General features: G+C 38.8%; 1 pseudogene; it reads right to left on the reverse strand.

Annotated features, from left to right (window-relative positions):
* Positions 1-1,615: 1,615 nt before the first annotated feature.
* LOC135586170 (protein ROOT INITIATION DEFECTIVE 3-like) overlaps positions 1,616-20,361 on the reverse strand; it is a 36,341-nt pseudogene continuing 17,595 nt past the window's right edge.

Raw genomic sequence — 20,361 nt, forward strand, 5'->3', positions numbered from 1 at the left:
CAACTCATAACATACACAAACAACACACACACACACAACATATACAAACAAACAATACACACAACTAATAACACAATACACACACTACTACACACACACAACACAAACAATACACTACACACACCCAACACACACACATAACATATACACACAACTAATAACAACATATACACACACAACTCATAACACACACACAAACAACACATACACACAACACACACTACACACACATAACATAACACAACACACACTATACACAACACACACAAAACTCATAAAATAGACACGTACACATACACATACACAACACACACACAACGTATAATATACAAAACACACACACATAACGCACATAACACACACACTAACAACACACAAATAACACACACAACACACGACACACAAATAAACACACTACACACTACACACACATAACATATACAAAACACAAACATACACACGCAACTTACACACACAAACAACATACACAACACACACATATACACAACACACAACTCATATCGATACACAAACAACACACACACACACAACATATTCACACAAACAATACACACAATACACAACTAATAACACAATACACACACTACTACACACACACAACACAAACAATAGACTACACACACACAACACACACACATAACATATACACAACTAATAACAACATATACACACACAACTCATAACACACACACAAACAACACATACACACAACACACACTACACACACATAACATAACACAACACACACAAAACTCATAACATAGACACGTACAAATACACATACACATACACAACACACACACAACATATAATATACAAAACACACACACACAACGCACATAACACACACACAAATAACACACACAACGACACACACATAAACACACTACACACTACACACAGATAAAATATACAAAACACAAACAAACACACGCAACTTACACACACAAACAACACACACAACACACACATATACACAACACACAACTCATATCAATACACACAAAACATACACAACACACACAACTCATAACATACAAAACACACAAACTACACACATAACTCATAACATACACAACACATACATTATCATTACATTCATCAGGTCAAAGTTTAAATTTGGCTAGGACAAAAAAAGAATAAAGCAAATAACTTTTGTTCAAGCTACCAAGATACTGCCACTACAGTAAAATTTTGAAAAGAAAGATTCTTACCATCAGCATGTTCCACTTGAGGAGCAGAGTTAGACTTTGTTTTGAAACAAAGACTAAGAGTAAGTTCTGAGGTAATATATTATAAGCTATCATCTAATTCAGGGAAATTAACCTCTTAATTCAGATGCATCATTTGTGTACCTCAAAATTTTTCAGTTGAAGTTACACAACAGTGAAGTCCCTCGGCATCTGGTTGTGTTCCTCTGGACAACTAATTTCCTAATATAACCAACCACTCTTTTCAAAGAAGTACAAAGTGTAACAACTAACGAACCTTACATGTTCGATCCTCTGAGGTTGAGATGATAATGGAGTTGCATAACCCATGTCCCGTAACAACATCAGTGACACGTAAAGCATGTTCCGAAAAGCTATATCTATAAAGAACACCAGCAGAAGCCTTTGCCATGTCATCAAACATTACAAAAATCATATTAGCATTTTAGACAAGACAACATCAAGGAACAATTTCGACAAGAAAAAGACTAAGTAAAAATTACATACATCATAAGGGACCAAACTCTGACAGAGCCATCCTCAGACCCTGATATTAGCAAAGACTCGTCCTTGGAGAGAGTGAGACAGGTGACAGACCGATAATGTGCATGTCACCATGTGAGTAATTTCCCACTAGCAACCTTGATAAATTTAAAGATAAATCTAAGCTTTTATTATGAGTGTTTCTATGAAGAGAGGGAGCTAACAAGACAAACATTAGAAAACAAAACAAAACAAACTATGACATCAAAACCAAAATGAAAGCATAATACGGCCCCTTTGACTTTAAACAAGGTGGATGAGAATATCAAGAACAGATTTGGACACAAACCAAAAGTCGTGCATCAAAATTTGAGTCCCAAGCAGATGAAAAATTCTCATACCAGTGTCTTAAAGAGAAGTAAGACAGAAAAAGCAAATCTTGCCTAAGAAATCAGAAGTGGAAAAGCAAAAGATTACCTCCCATTGGTAGATGATGTCGGATGGTCCTCCTCCCATGATGTAAGTGCCTTCTGAATTGGAAACAAGCGGTCCAATCGGCTCAGCCGGGAAGCTCCTAACTTCCACCTGAGGTTGAAACATAGAGCGAGAATTATGAGATCGTTTATCCAACACGAGTATGAAACAGGGCGTGAAGTGGAGATGTGGAAGAAAGGTTCGGATTAGGACTCACCTTATCCCATGACCAGAAGAAAATGGGGCAAGGGGCGGAGGAAGGGGAATCGCGGAGCTGCGAGGAAGCGAGAAAGCGTTCGGCTATGCAGAGGAGGCCATGTGGAGCGGAGGAGCATGAGCGATACCGGAGTTGCTCGGAGCCCGAGCGTAGGTCCCAACAACCGATGCCGACATCCACCGGGGAGGAGGCGATCACCATTTCCATCGGTGGCGAAGAGGCGCCGCCAAAGAAAGAAGGGGTTTTGAGGATTTTAGAGTAGGCGTTTCGGATCACGAGAGTATAAACGGAGCTCGCGGGCTACCACGGTGCGTATATGCTATCTCTGTCACCTTCAAGCAAAATATGAGCAGAAACTGCCTATCTCTTCTCACGGTTCCGGCGGGGTTGTGCGGCACTCATCACCCTCCACCGTGATCGGACTTCCGGAGCACCGCTGGCGCGTCGTCGGGGACAACGGAGGAAAGGAGTATTCAAAACGTCGGGGACTCTACGAAGGTGGCGGCGGAGGCCAAGAAGTGGCCGGAGAAATCGAGGAGGCGGAGGAGGAGCCTGCGGACGCCGCTCTTTGCGTCGATTGCTCCAAGCAAGTCCTAAATCGTACCCTCCGGTTTTGTTTTCCCATGTTTGTCCACATCGATCTAACGGATGAGATCCATCGGCAGAAAGCATCTCAACCGTTAATCGATGTGTATAAACACCTATGATCTTATTGGACACCGACTTCGATCCACAAGATAGGCTAATGTAATGAAGAGAGCCTAATTGGGCGAGCAAACGGATTAGGTATTCGGTTAAACGAATCCGAATCCGCATACAAATTCAAATAATACTAAATTCTAGTATCTTTTTTTTTATATGTGGCTTTACGTGTCTATAAACTTTAAAGTTTTGCATTAACATATATTCCTTTACAAATTTTAATATCTCATTTCCATATATAACTCATACAACACACTACACATACATACACAAACAACTCATAACACACATACACCACACACACACAACTCATAACACACATACAAATAACATACACTAACACACACATACATATACAACGTATAACACACACCACATACACACACAACTCATAATACACACGAACAACACACAACACAACCAACAAATACTACACACAAACAACACACAAACATATATAAACATAACTCATAACAATACACATTATATACAAAACATATATAACTCACAACAACACACACTACACACTATACATAACATACACAACACACAAAACATACATAACTCATAACAATACACACTACACATACAACATACACAACACACATATAACATATACAACACATACATAGTATACACAATACATATATACAAATAACATACATACACACACACATAACATATACAAAACACACACATATATACGTAACTAATAACACACATACACACAACTCACACTACACAATACACACACACAAACAACACACATTACAGACTACACAAACACATAACATACACAACACACACTATACACAACACACACACACAACATACACAACTTATAACAACAACACACACACACATGCAACATATACACACAAACAATACACACAACACACACATATACACAACTTATAACAAACACTACACACATACAATACACTACACACACATAACATACACACACAACTCATAACATACACAAACAAAACACACACACACAACATATACACACAAACAATACACACAATACAAACAACTAATAACACAATACACACACTACTACACACACACAACACAAACAATACACTACACACACACATAACATATACACACAACTAATAACAACATATACACACACAACTCATAACACACACACAAACAACACATACACACAACACACACTACACATACATAACATAACACAACACACACTATACACAACACACACAAAACTCATAACATTGACACGTACACATACACATACACATACACAACACACACACATAACATATACACAACTAATAACAACATATACACACACAACTCATAACACACACACAAACAACACATACACACAACACACACTACACACACATAACATAACACAACACACACAAAACTCATAACATAGACACGTACAAATACACATACACATACACAACACACACACAACATATAATATACAAAACACACACACACAACGCACATAACACACACACAAATAACACACACAACGACACACACATAAACACACTACACACTACACACAGATAAAATATACAAAACACAAACAAACACACGCAACTTACACACACAAACAACACACACAACACACACATATACACAACACACAACTCATATCAATACACACAAAACATACACAACACACACAACTCATAACATACAAAACACACAAACTACACACATAACTCATAACATACACAACACATACATTATCATTACATTCATCAGGTCAAAGTTTAAATTTGGCTAGGACAAAAAAAGAATAAAGCAAATAACTTTTGTTCAAGCTACCAAGATACTGCCACTACAGTAAAATTTTGAAAAGAAAGATTCTTACCATCAGCATGTTCCACTTGAGGAGCAGAGTTAGACTTTGTTTTGAAACAAAGACTAAGAGTAAGTTCTGAGGTAATATATTATAAGCTATCATCTAATTCAGGGAAATTAACCTCTTAATTCAGATGCATCATTTGTGTACCTCAAAATTTTTCAGTTGAAGTTACACAACAGTGAAGTCCCTCGGCATCTGGTTGTGTTCCTCTGGACAACTAATTTCCTAATATAACCAACCACTCTTTTCAAAGAAGTACAAAGTGTAACAACTAACGAACCTTACATGTTCGATCCTCTGAGGTTGAGATGATAATGGAGTTGCATAACCCATGTCCCGTAACAACATCAGTGACACGTAAAGCATGTTCCGAAAAGCTATATCTATAAAGAACACCAGCAGAAGCCTTTGCCATGTCATCAAACATTACAAAAATCATATTAGCATTTTAGACAAGACAACATCAAGGAACAATTTCGACAAGAAAAAGACTAAGTAAAAATTACATACATCATAAGGGACCAAACTCTGACAGAGCCATCCTCAGACCCTGATATTAGCAAAGACTCGTCCTTGGAGAGAGTGAGACAGGTGACAGACCGATAATGTGCATGTCACCATGTGAGTAATTTCCCACTAGCAACCTTGATAAATTTAAAGATAAATCTAAGCTTTTATTATGAGTGTTTCTATGAAGAGAGGGAGCTAACAAGACAAACATTAGAAAACAAAACAAAACAAACTATGACATCAAAACCAAAATGAAAGCATAATACGGCCCCTTTGACTTTAAACAAGGTGGATGAGAATATCAAGAACAGATTTGGACACAAACCAAAAGTCGTGCATCAAAATTTGAGTCCCAAGCAGATGAAAAATTCTCATACCAGTGTCTTAAAGAGAAGTAAGACAGAAAAAGCAAATCTTGCCTAAGAAATCAGAAGTGGAAAAGCAAAAGATTACCTCCCATTGGTAGATGATGTCGGATGGTCCTCCTCCCATGATGTAAGTGCCTTCTGAATTGGAAACAAGCGGTCCAATCGGCTCAGCCGGGAAGCTCCTAACTTCCACCTGAGGTTGAAACATAGAGCGAGAATTATGAGATCGTTTATCCAACACGAGTATGAAACAGGGCGTGAAGTGGAGATGTGGAAGAAAGGTTCGGATTAGGACTCACCTTATCCCATGACCAGAAGAAAATGGGGCAAGGGGCGGAGGAAGGGGAATCGCGGAGCTGCGAGGAAGCGAGAAAGCGTTCGGCTATGCAGAGGAGGCCATGTGGAGCGGAGGAGCATGAGCGATACCGGAGTTGCTCGGAGCCCGAGCGTAGGTCCCAACAACCGATGCCGACATCCACCGGGGAGGAGGCGATCACCATTTCCATCGGTGGCGAAGAGGCGCCGCCAAAGAAAGAAGGGGTTTTGAGGATTTTAGAGTAGGCGTTTCGGATCACGAGAGTATAAACGGAGCTCGCGGGCTACCACGGTGCGTATATGCTATCTCTGTCACCTTCAAGCAAAATATGAGCAGAAACTGCCTATCTCTTCTCACGGTTCCGGCGGGGTTGTGCGGCACTCATCACCCTCCACCGTGATCGGACTTCCGGAGCACCGCTGGCGCGTCGTCGGGGACAACGGAGGAAAGGAGTATTCAAAACGTCGGGGACTCTACGAAGGTGGCGGCGGAGGCCAAGAAGTGGCCGGAGAAATCGAGGAGGCGGAGGAGGAGCCTGCGGACGCCGCTCTTTGCGTCGATTGCTCCAAGCAAGTCCTAAATCGTACCCTCCGGTTTTGTTTTCCCATGTTTGTCCACATCGATCTAACGGATGAGATCCATCGGCAGAAAGCATCTCAACCGTTAATCGATGTGTATAAACACCTATGATCTTATTGGACACCGACTTCGATCCACAAGATAGGCTAATGTAATGAAGAGAGCCTAATTGGGCGAGCAAACGGATTAGGTATTCGGTTAAACGAATCCGAATCCGCATACAAATTCAAATAATACTAAATTCTAGTATCTTTTTTTTTATATGTGGCTTTACGTGTCTATAAACTTTAAAGTTTTGCATTAACATATATTCCTTTACAAATTTTAATATCTCATTTCCATATATAACTCATACAACACACTACACATACATACACAAACAACTCATAACACACATACACCACACACACACAACTCATAACACACATACAAATAACATACACTAACACACACATACATATACAACGTATAACACACACCACATACACACACAACTCATAATACACACGAACAACACACAACACAACCAACAAATACTACACACAAACAACACACAAACATATATAAACATAACTCATAACAATACACATTATATACAAAACATATATAACTCACAACAACACACACTACACACTATACATAACATACACAACACACAAAACATACATAACTCATAACAATACACACTACACATACAACATACACAACACACATATAACATATACAACACATACATAGTATACACAATACATATATACAAATAACATACATACACACACACATAACATATACAAAACACACACATATATACGTAACTAATAACACACATACACACAACTCACACTACACAATACACACACACAAACAACACACATTACAGACTACACAAACACATAACATACACAACACACACTATACACAACACACACACACAACATACACAACTTATAACAACAACACACACACACATGCAACATATACACACAAACAATACACACAACACACACATATACACAACTTATAACAAACACTACACACATACAATACACTACACACACATAACATACACACACAACTCATAACATACACAAACAAAACACACACACACAACATATACACACAAACAATACACACAATACAAACAACTAATAACACAATACACACACTACTACACACACACAACACAAACAATACACTACACACACACATAACATATACACACAACTAATAACAACATATACACACACAACTCATAACACACACACAAACAACACATACACACAACACACACTACACATACATAACATAACACAACACACACTATACACAACACACACAAAACTCATAACATTGACACGTACACATACACATACACATACACAACACACACACATAACATATACACAACTAATAACAACATATACACACACAACTCATAACACACACACAAACAACACATACACACAACACACACTACACACACATAACATAACACAACACACACAAAACTCATAACATAGACACGTACAAATACACATACACATACACAACACACACACAACATATAATATACAAAACACACACACACAACGCACATAACACACACACAAATAACACACACAACGACACACACATAAACACACTACACACTACACACAGATAAAATATACAAAACACAAACAAACACACGCAACTTACACACACAAACAACACACACAACACACACATATACACAACACACAACTCATATCAATACACACAAAACATACACAACACACACAACTCATAACATACAAAACACACAAACTACACACATAACTCATAACATACACAACACATACATTATCATTACATTCATCAGGTCAAAGTTTAAATTTGGCTAGGACAAAAAAAGAATAAAGCAAATAACTTTTGTTCAAGCTACCAAGATACTGCCACTACAGTAAAATTTTGAAAAGAAAGATTCTTACCATCAGCATGTTCCACTTGAGGAGCAGAGTTAGACTTTGTTTTGAAACAAAGACTAAGAGTAAGTTCTGAGGTAATATATTATAAGCTATCATCTAATTCAGGGAAATTAACCTCTTAATTCAGATGCATCATTTGTGTACCTCAAAATTTTTCAGTTGAAGTTACACAACAGTGAAGTCCCTCGGCATCTGGTTGTGTTCCTCTGGACAACTAATTTCCTAATATAACCAACCACTCTTTTCAAAGAAGTACAAAGTGTAACAACTAACGAACCTTACATGTTCGATCCTCTGAGGTTGAGATGATAATGGAGTTGCATAACCCATGTCCCGTAACAACATCAGTGACACGTAAAGCATGTTCCGAAAAGCTATATCTATAAAGAACACCAGCAGAAGCCTTTGCCATGTCATCAAACATTACAAAAATCATATTAGCATTTTAGACAAGACAACATCAAGGAACAATTTCGACAAGAAAAAGACTAAGTAAAAATTACATACATCATAAGGGACCAAACTCTGACAGAGCCATCCTCAGACCCTGATATTAGCAAAGACTCGTCCTTGGAGAGAGTGAGACAGGTGACAGACCGATAATGTGCATGTCACCATGTGAGTAATTTCCCACTAGCAACCTTGATAAATTTAAAGATAAATCTAAGCTTTTATTATGAGTGTTTCTATGAAGAGAGGGAGCTAACAAGACAAACATTAGAAAACAAAACAAAACAAACTATGACATCAAAACCAAAATGAAAGCATAATACGGCCCCTTTGACTTTAAACAAGGTGGATGAGAATATCAAGAACAGATTTGGACACAAACCAAAAGTCGTGCATCAAAATTTGAGTCCCAAGCAGATGAAAAATTCTCATACCAGTGTCTTAAAGAGAAGTAAGACAGAAAAAGCAAATCTTGCCTAAGAAATCAGAAGTGGAAAAGCAAAAGATTACCTCCCATTGGTAGATGATGTCGGATGGTCCTCCTCCCATGATGTAAGTGCCTTCTGAATTGGAAACAAGCGGTCCAATCGGCTCAGCCGGGAAGCTCCTAACTTCCACCTGAGGTTGAAACATAGAGCGAGAATTATGAGATCGTTTATCCAACACGAGTATGAAACAGGGCGTGAAGTGGAGATGTGGAAGAAAGGTTCGGATTAGGACTCACCTTATCCCATGACCAGAAGAAAATGGGGCAAGGGGCGGAGGAAGGGGAATCGCGGAGCTGCGAGGAAGCGAGAAAGCGTTCGGCTATGCAGAGGAGGCCATGTGGAGCGGAGGAGCATGAGCGATACCGGAGTTGCTCGGAGCCCGAGCGTAGGTCCCAACAACCGATGCCGACATCCACCGGGGAGGAGGCGATCACCATTTCCATCGGTGGCGAAGAGGCGCCGCCAAAGAAAGAAGGGGTTTTGAGGATTTTAGAGTAGGCGTTTCGGATCACGAGAGTATAAACGGAGCTCGCGGGCTACCACGGTGCGTATATGCTATCTCTGTCACCTTCAAGCAAAATATGAGCAGAAACTGCCTATCTCTTCTCACGGTTCCGGCGGGGTTGTGCGGCACTCATCACCCTCCACCGTGATCGGACTTCCGGAGCACCGCTGGCGCGTCGTCGGGGACAACGGAGGAAAGGAGTATTCAAAACGTCGGGGACTCTACGAAGGTGGCGGCGGAGGCCAAGAAGTGGCCGGAGAAATCGAGGAGGCGGAGGAGGAGCCTGCGGACGCCGCTCTTTGCGTCGATTGCTCCAAGCAAGTCCTAAATCGTACCCTCCGGTTTTGTTTTCCCATGTTTGTCCACATCGATCTAACGGATGAGATCCATCGGCAGAAAGCATCTCAACCGTTAATCGATGTGTATAAACACCTATGATCTTATTGGACACCGACTTCGATCCACAAGATAGGCTAATGTAATGAAGAGAGCCTAATTGGGCGAGCAAACGGATTAGGTATTCGGTTAAACGAATCCGAATCCGCATACAAATTCAAATAATACTAAATTCTAGTATCTTTTTTTTTATATGTGGCTTTACGTGTCTATAAACTTTAAAGTTTTGCATTAACATATATTCCTTTACAAATTTTAATATCTCATTTCCATATATAACTCATACAACACACTACACATACATACACAAACAACTCATAACACACATACACCACACACACACAACTCATAACACACATACAAATAACATACACTAACACACACATACATATACAACGTATAACACACACCACATACACACACAACTCATAATACACACGAACAACACACAACACAACCAACAAATACTACACACAAACAACACACAAACATATATAAACATAACTCATAACAATACACATTATATACAAAACATATATAACTCACAACAACACACACTACACACTATACATAACATACACAACACACAAAACATACATAACTCATAACAATACACACTACACATACAACATACACAACACACATATAACATATACAACACATACATAGTATACACAATACATATATACAAATAACATACATACACACACACATAACATATACAAAACACACACATATATACGTAACTAATAACACACATACACACAACTCACACTACACAATACACACACACAAACAACACACATTACAGACTACACAAACACATAACATACACAACACACACTATACACAACACACACACACAACATACACAACTTATAACAACAACACACACACACATGCAACATATACACACAAACAATACACACAACACACACATATACACAACTTATAACAAACACTACACACATACAATACACTACACACACATAACATACACACACAACTCATAACATACACAAACAAAACACACACACACAACATATACACACAAACAATACACACAATACAAACAACTAATAACACAATACACACACTACTACACACACACAACACAAACAATACACTACACACACACATAACATATACACACAACTAATAACAACATATACACACACAACTCATAACACACACACAAACAACACATACACACAACACACACTACACATACATAACATAACACAACACACACTATACACAACACACACAAAACTCATAACATTGACACGTACACATACACATACACATACACAACACACACACATAACATATACACAACTAATAACAACATATACACACACAACTCATAACACACACACAAACAACACATACACACAACACACACTACACACACATAACATAACACAACACACACAAAACTCATAACATAGACACGTACAAATACACATACACATACACAACACACACACAACATATAATATACAAAACACACACACACAACGCACATAACACACACACAAATAACACACACAACGACACACACATAAACACACTACACACTACACACAGATAAAATATACAAAACACAAACAAACACACGCAACTTACACACACAAACAACACACACAACACACACATATACACAACACACAACTCATATCAATACACACAAAACATACACAACACACACAACTCATAACATACAAAACACACAAACTACACACATAACTCATAACATACACAACACATACATTATCATTACATTCATCAGGTCAAAGTTTAAATTTGGCTAGGACAAAAAAAGAATAAAGCAAATAACTTTTGTTCAAGCTACCAAGATACTGCCACTACAGTAAAATTTTGAAAAGAAAGATTCTTACCATCAGCATGTTCCACTTGAGGAGCAGAGTTAGACTTTGTTTTGAAACAAAGACTAAGAGTAAGTTCTGAGGTAATATATTATAAGCTATCATCTAATTCAGGGAAATTAACCTCTTAATTCAGATGCATCATTTGTGTACCTCAAAATTTTTCAGTTGAAGTTACACAACAGTGAAGTCCCTCGGCATCTGGTTGTGTTCCTCTGGACAACTAATTTCCTAATATAACCAACCACTCTTTTCAAAGAAGTACAAAGTGTAACAACTAACGAACCTTACATGTTCGATCCTCTGAGGTTGAGATGATAATGGAGTTGCATAACCCATGTCCCGTAACAACATCAGTGACACGTAAAGCATGTTCCGAAAAGCTATATCTATAAAGAACACCAGCAGAAGCCTTTGCCATGTCATCAAACATTACAAAAATCATATTAGCATTTTAGACAAGACAACATCAAGGAACAATTTCGACAAGAAAAAGACTAAGTAAAAATTACATACATCATAAGGGACCAAACTCTGACAGAGCCATCCTCAGACCCTGATATTAGCAAAGACTCGTCCTTGGAGAGAGTGAGACAGGTGACAGACCGATAATGTGCATGTCACCATGTGAGTAATTTCCCACTAGCAACCTTGATAAATTTAAAGATAAATCTAAGCTTTTATTATGAGTGTTTCTATGAAGAGAGGGAGCTAACAAGACAAACATTAGAAAACAAAACAAAACAAACTATGACATCAAAACCAAAATGAAAGCATAATACGGCCCCTTTGACTTTAAACAAGGTGGATGAGAATATCAAGAACAGATTTGGACACAAACCAAAAGTCGTGCATCAAAATTTGAGTCCCAAGCAGATGAAAAATTCTCATACCAGTGTCTTAAAGAGAAGTAAGACAGAAAAAGCAAATCTTGCCTAAGAAATCAGAAGTGGAAAAGCAAAAGATTACCTCCCATTGGTAGATGATGTCGGATGGTCCTCCTCCCATGATGTAAGTGCCTTCTGAATTGGAAACAAGCGGTCCAATCGGCTCAGCCGGGAAGCTCCTAACTTCCACCTGAGGTTGAAACATAGAGCGAGAATTATGAGATCGTTTATCCAACACGAGTATGAAACAGGGCGTGAAGTGGAGATGTGGAAGAAAGGTTCGGATTAGGACTCACCTTATCCCATGACCAGAAGAAAATGGGGCAAGGGGCGGAGGAAGGGGAATCGCGGAGCTGCGAGGAAGCGAGAAAGCGTTCGGCTATGCAGAGGAGGCCATGTGGAGCGGAGGAGCATGAGCGATACCGGAGTTGCTCGGAGCCCGAGCGTAGGTCCCAACAACCGATGCCGACATCCACCGGGGAGGAGGCGATCACCATTTCCATCGGTGGCGAAGAGGCGCCGCCAAAGAAAGAAGGGGTTTTGAGGATTTTAGAGTAGGCGTTTCGGATCACGAGAGTATAAACGGAGCTCGCGGGCTACCACGGTGCGTATATGCTATCTCTGTCACCTTCAAGCAAAATATGAGCAGAAACTGCCTATCTCTTCTCACGGTTCCGGCGGGGTTGTGCGGCACTCATCACCCTCCACCGTGATCGGACTTCCGGAGCACCGCTGGCGCGTCGTCGGGGACAACGGAGGAAAGGAGTATTCAAAACGTCGGGGACTCTACGAAGGTGGCGGCGGAGGCCAAGAAGTGGCCGGAGAAATCGAGGAGGCGGAGGAGGAGCCTGCGGACGCCGCTCTTTGCGTCGATTGCTCCAAGCAAGTCCTAAATCGTACCCTCCGGTTTTGTTTTCCCATGTTTGTCCACATCGATCTAACGGATGAGATCCATCGGCAGAAAGCATCTCAACCGTTAATCGATGTGTATAAACACCTATGATCTTATTGGACACCGACTTCGATCCACAAGATAGGCTAATGTAATGAAGAGAGCCTAATTGGGCGAGCAAACGGATTAGGTATTCGGTTAAACGAATCCGAATCCGCATACAAATTCAAATAATACTAAATTCTAGTATCTTTTTTTTTATATGTGGCTTTACGTGTCTATAAACTTTAAAGTTTTGCATTAACATATATTCCTTTACAAATTTTAATATCTCATTTCCATATATAACTCATACAACACACTACACATACATACACAAACAACTCATAACACACATACACCACACACACACAACTCATAACACACATACAAATAACATACACTAACACACACATACATATACAACGTATAACACACACCACATACACACACAACTCATAATACACACGAACAACACACAACACACAACCAACAAATACTACACACAAACAACACACAAACATATATAAACATAACTCATAACAATACACATTATATACAAAACATATATAACTCACAACAACACACACTACACACTATACATAACATACACAACACACAAAACATACATAACTCATAACAATACACACTACACATACAACATACACAACACACATATAACATATACAACACATACATAGTATACACAATACATATATACAAATAACATACATACACACACACATAACATATACAAAACACACACATATATACGTAACTAATAACACACATACACACAACTCACACTACACAATACACACACACAAACAACACACATTACAGACTACACAAACACATAACATACACAACACACACTATACACAACACACACACACAACATACACAACTTATAACAACAACACACACACACATGCAACATATACACACAAACAATACACACAACACACACATATACACAACTTATAACAAACACTACACACATACAATACACTACACACACATAACATACACACACAACTCATAACATACACAAACAAAACACACACACACAACATATACACACAAACAATACACACAATACAAACAACTAATAACACAATACACACACTACTACACACACACAACACAAACAATACACTACACACACACATAACATATACACACAACTAATAACAACATATACACACACAACTCATAACACACACACAAACAACACATACACACAACACACACTACACATACATAACATAACACAACACACACTATACACAACACACACAAAACTCATAACATTGACACGTACACATACACATACACATACACAACACACACACAACATATAATATACAAAACACACACACACAACGAACATAACACACACACAAACAACACACAAATAACACACAACACACGACACACACATAAACACACTACACACTACACACACATAACATATACAAAACACAAACATACACACGCAACTTACACACACAAACAACACACACAACACACACATATACACAACACACAACTCATATCAATACACACAAAACATACACAACACACACAACTCATAACATACAAAACACACAAACACACAAACTACACACACAACTCATAACATACACAACACATACATTATCATTACATTCATCAGGTCAAAGTTTAAATTGGGCTAGGACAAAGAAAGAATAAAGCAAATAACTTTTGTTCAAGCTACCAAGATACTGCCACTACAGTAAAATTTTGAAAAGAAAGATTTTTACCATCAGCATGTTCCACTTGAGGAGCAGAGTTAGACTTTGTTTTGAAACAAAGACTAAGAGTAAGTTATGAGGTAATATATTATAAGCTATCATCTAATTCAGGGAAATTAACCTCTTAATTCAGACGCATCATTTGTGTACCTCAAAATTTTTCAGTTGAAGTTACACAACAGTGAAGTCCCTCGGCATCTGGTTGTGTTCCTATGGACAACTAATTTCCTAATATAACCAAACACTCTTTTCAAAGAAGTACAAAGTGTAACAACTAACGAACCTTACATGTTCGATCCTCTGAGGTTGAGATGATAATGGAGTTGCATAACCCATGTCCCGTAACAACATCAGTGACACGTAAAGCATGTTCCGAAAAGCTATATCTATAAAGAACACCAGCAGAAGCCTTTGCCATGTCATCAAACATTACAAAAATCATATTAGCATTTTAGACAAGACAACATAAAGGAACAATTTCGACAAGAAAAAAACTAAGTAAGAATTGCATACATCATAAGGGACCAAACTCTGACAGAGCCATCCTCAGACCCTGATATTAGCAAAGACTCGTCTTTGGAGAGAGTGAGACAGGTGACAGACCGATAATGTGCATGCCACCATGTGAGCAATTTCCCACTATGAACCTTGATAAATTTAAAGATAAATCTAAGCTTTTATTATGAGTGTTTCTATGAAGAGAGGGAGCTAACAAGACAAACATTAGTAAACAAACCAAAACAAACTATGACATCAAAACCAAAATGAAAGCATAATACGGCCCCTTTGACTTTAAACAAGGTGGATGAGAATATCAAGAACAGATTTGGACACACAAACCAAAAGTCGTGCATCAAAATTTGAGTCCCAAGCAGACGAAAAATTTTCATACCAGTGTCTTAAAGAGAAGTAAGACAGAAAAAGCAAATCTTGCCTAAGAAATCAGAAGTGGAAAAGCAAAAGATTACCTCCCATTGGTAGATGATGTCGGATGGTCCTCCTCCGATGATGTAAGTGCCTTCTGAATTGGAAACAAGCGGTCCAATCGGCTCAGCCGGGAAGATCTTAACTTCCACCTGAGGCTGAAACATAGAGCGAGAATTATGAGATCGTTTATCCAACACGAGTATGAAACAGGGCGTGAAGTGGAGATGTGGAAGAAAGGTTCGGATTAGGACTCACCTTATCCCATGACCAGAAGAAAATGGGGCAAGAGGCGGAGGAAAGGGAATCGCGGAGCTGCGAGGAAGCGAGAAAGCGGCCGGCTATGCAGAGGAGGCCATGTGGAGCGGAGGAGCATGAGCGGTACCGGAGTTGCTCGGAGCCCGAGCGTAGGTCCCAACAACCGATGCCGACGTCCAACGGGGAGGAGGCGATCACCACTTCCATCGGTGGCGAAGAGGCGCCGCCAAAGAAAGAAGGGGTTTTGAGGATTTTAGAGTAGGCGTTTCGGATCACGAGAGTATAAACGGAGCTCGCGGGCTACCACGGTGCGTATATGCTATCTCTGTCACCTTCAAGCAAAATATGAGCAGAAACTGCCTATCTCTTCTCAAGGTTCCGGCGGGGTTGTGCGGCACTCATCACCCTCCACCGTGATCGGACTTCCGGAGCACCGCTGGCGCGTCGTCGGGGACAACGGAGGAGAGGAGTATTCAAAACGCCGGGGACTCTACGAAGGTGGCGGCGGAGGCCAAGAAGTGGCCGGAGAAATCGAGGAGGCGGATGAGGAGCCTGCGGACGCCGCTCTTTGCGCCGATTGCTCCAAGCAAGTCCTAAATCGTACCCTCCGGTTTTGTTTTCCCATGTTTGTCCACATCGATCTAACGGATGAGATCCATGGGCAGAAAGCATCCCAACCGTTAATCGATATGTATAAACACCTATGATCTTATTGGACACCGACTTCGATCCACAAGATAGGCTAATGTAATGAAGAGAGCCTAATTGGGTGAGCAAACGGATCAGGTATTCGGTTAAAAGAATCGGAATCCGCATACAAATTCAAATAATACTAAATTCCAGTATCTTTTTTTTTATATGTGGCTTTACGTGTCTATAAACTTTCAAATTTTGCATTAACATATATTCCTTTCCAAATTTTAATATCTCATTTCCATATATAACTCATACAACACACTACACATACATACACAAACAACTCATAACACACACATACACCACACACACACAACACACAACTCATAACACACATACAAATAACATACACTAACACACACATACATATACAACGTATAACACACACCACATACACACACAACTCATAATACACACGAACAACACACAACACACAACCAACAAATACTACACACACACAACACACAAACATATATAAACATAACTCATAACAATACACATTATATACAAAACATACATAACTCACAACAACACACACTACACACTATACATAACATACACAACACACAAAACATACATAACTCATAACAATACACACTACACATACAACATACACAACACACATATAACATATACAACACATACATAGTATACACAATACATATATACAAATAACATACATACACACACACATAACATATACAAAACACACACATATATACGTAACTTATAACACACATACACACAACTCACACTACACAACACACACACACAAACAACACACATTACAGACTACACACACACATAACATACACAACACACACACACAATATACACAACTTATAATAACAACACACACACACATGCAACATATACATACAACACACACATATACACACAACTTATTACACACACTACACACATACAATACACTACACACAAAAAACATACACACACAACTCATAACATACACACAAACAACACACACACACACACAACATATACACACAAACAATACACACAACTAAAAACACAATACACACACTACTACACACACACAACACAAACAATACATTACACACACACATAACATATACACACAACTAATAACAACATATACACACACAACTCATAACACACAGACAAACAACACATACACACAACACACACTACACACACATAACATAACACAACACACACTATACACGACACACACAAAACTCATAACATAGACATGTACACATACACATACACATACACAACACACACACAACATATAATATACAAAACACACACACAAAACGCACATAACACACACACAAACAACACACAAATAACACACACAACACACGACACAAACATAAACACACTACACACTACACACACATAATATATACAAAACACAAACATACACACGCAACTTACACACACAACACACACATATACACAACACACAACTCATATCAATACACACAAAACATACACAACACACACAACTCATAACATACAAAACACACGAACAACACAAACTACACACAAACTCATAACATACACAACACATACATTATCCTTACATTCATCAGGTCAAAGTTTAAATTGGGCTAGGACAAAGAAAGAATAAAGCAAATAACTTTTGTTCAAGCTTCCAAGATACTGCCACTACAGTAAAATTTTGAAATGAAAGATTCTTACCATCAGCATGTTCCACATGAGGAGCAGAGTTAGACTTTGTTTTGAAACAAAGACTAAGAGTACGTTATGAGGTAATATATTATAAGCTATCATCTAATTCAGGGAAATTAACCTCTAAATTCAGATCCATCATTTGTGTACCTCAAAATTTTTCAGTTGAAGTTACACAACAGTGAAGTCCCTCGGCATCTGGTTGTGTTCCTATGGACAACTAATTTCCTAATATAACCAAACACTCTTTTCAAAGAAGTACAAAGTGTAACAACTAACGAACCTTACATGTTCGATCCTCTGAGGTTGAGATGATAATGGAGTTGCATAACCCATGTCCCGTAACAACATCAGTGACACGTAAAGAATGTTCCGAAAAGCTATATCTATAAAGAACACCAGTAGAAGCCTGTGCCATCTCATCAAACATTACAAAAATCATATTAGCATTTTAGACAAGACAACATAAAGGAACAATTTCGACAAGAAAAAAACTAAGTAAGAATTACATACATCATAAGGGACCAAACTCTGACAGAGCCATCCTCAGACCCTGATATTAGCAAAGACTCATCCTTACAGAGAGTGAGACAGGTGACAGACCGAGAATGTGCATGCCACCATGTGAGCAATTTCCCACTAGCAACCTTGATAAATTTAAAGATAAATCTAAGCTTATATTATGAGTGTTTCTATGAAGAGAGAGAGATAACAAGACAAACATTAGAAAACAAACCAAAACAAACTATGACATCAAAACCAAAATTAAA

Source organism: Musa acuminata, unplaced genomic scaffold, assembly GCF_036884655.1.
Source record: "Musa acuminata AAA Group cultivar baxijiao unplaced genomic scaffold, Cavendish_Baxijiao_AAA HiC_scaffold_1137, whole genome shotgun sequence".
NCBI lineage: Eukaryota > Viridiplantae > Streptophyta > Magnoliopsida > Zingiberales > Musaceae > Musa > Musa acuminata.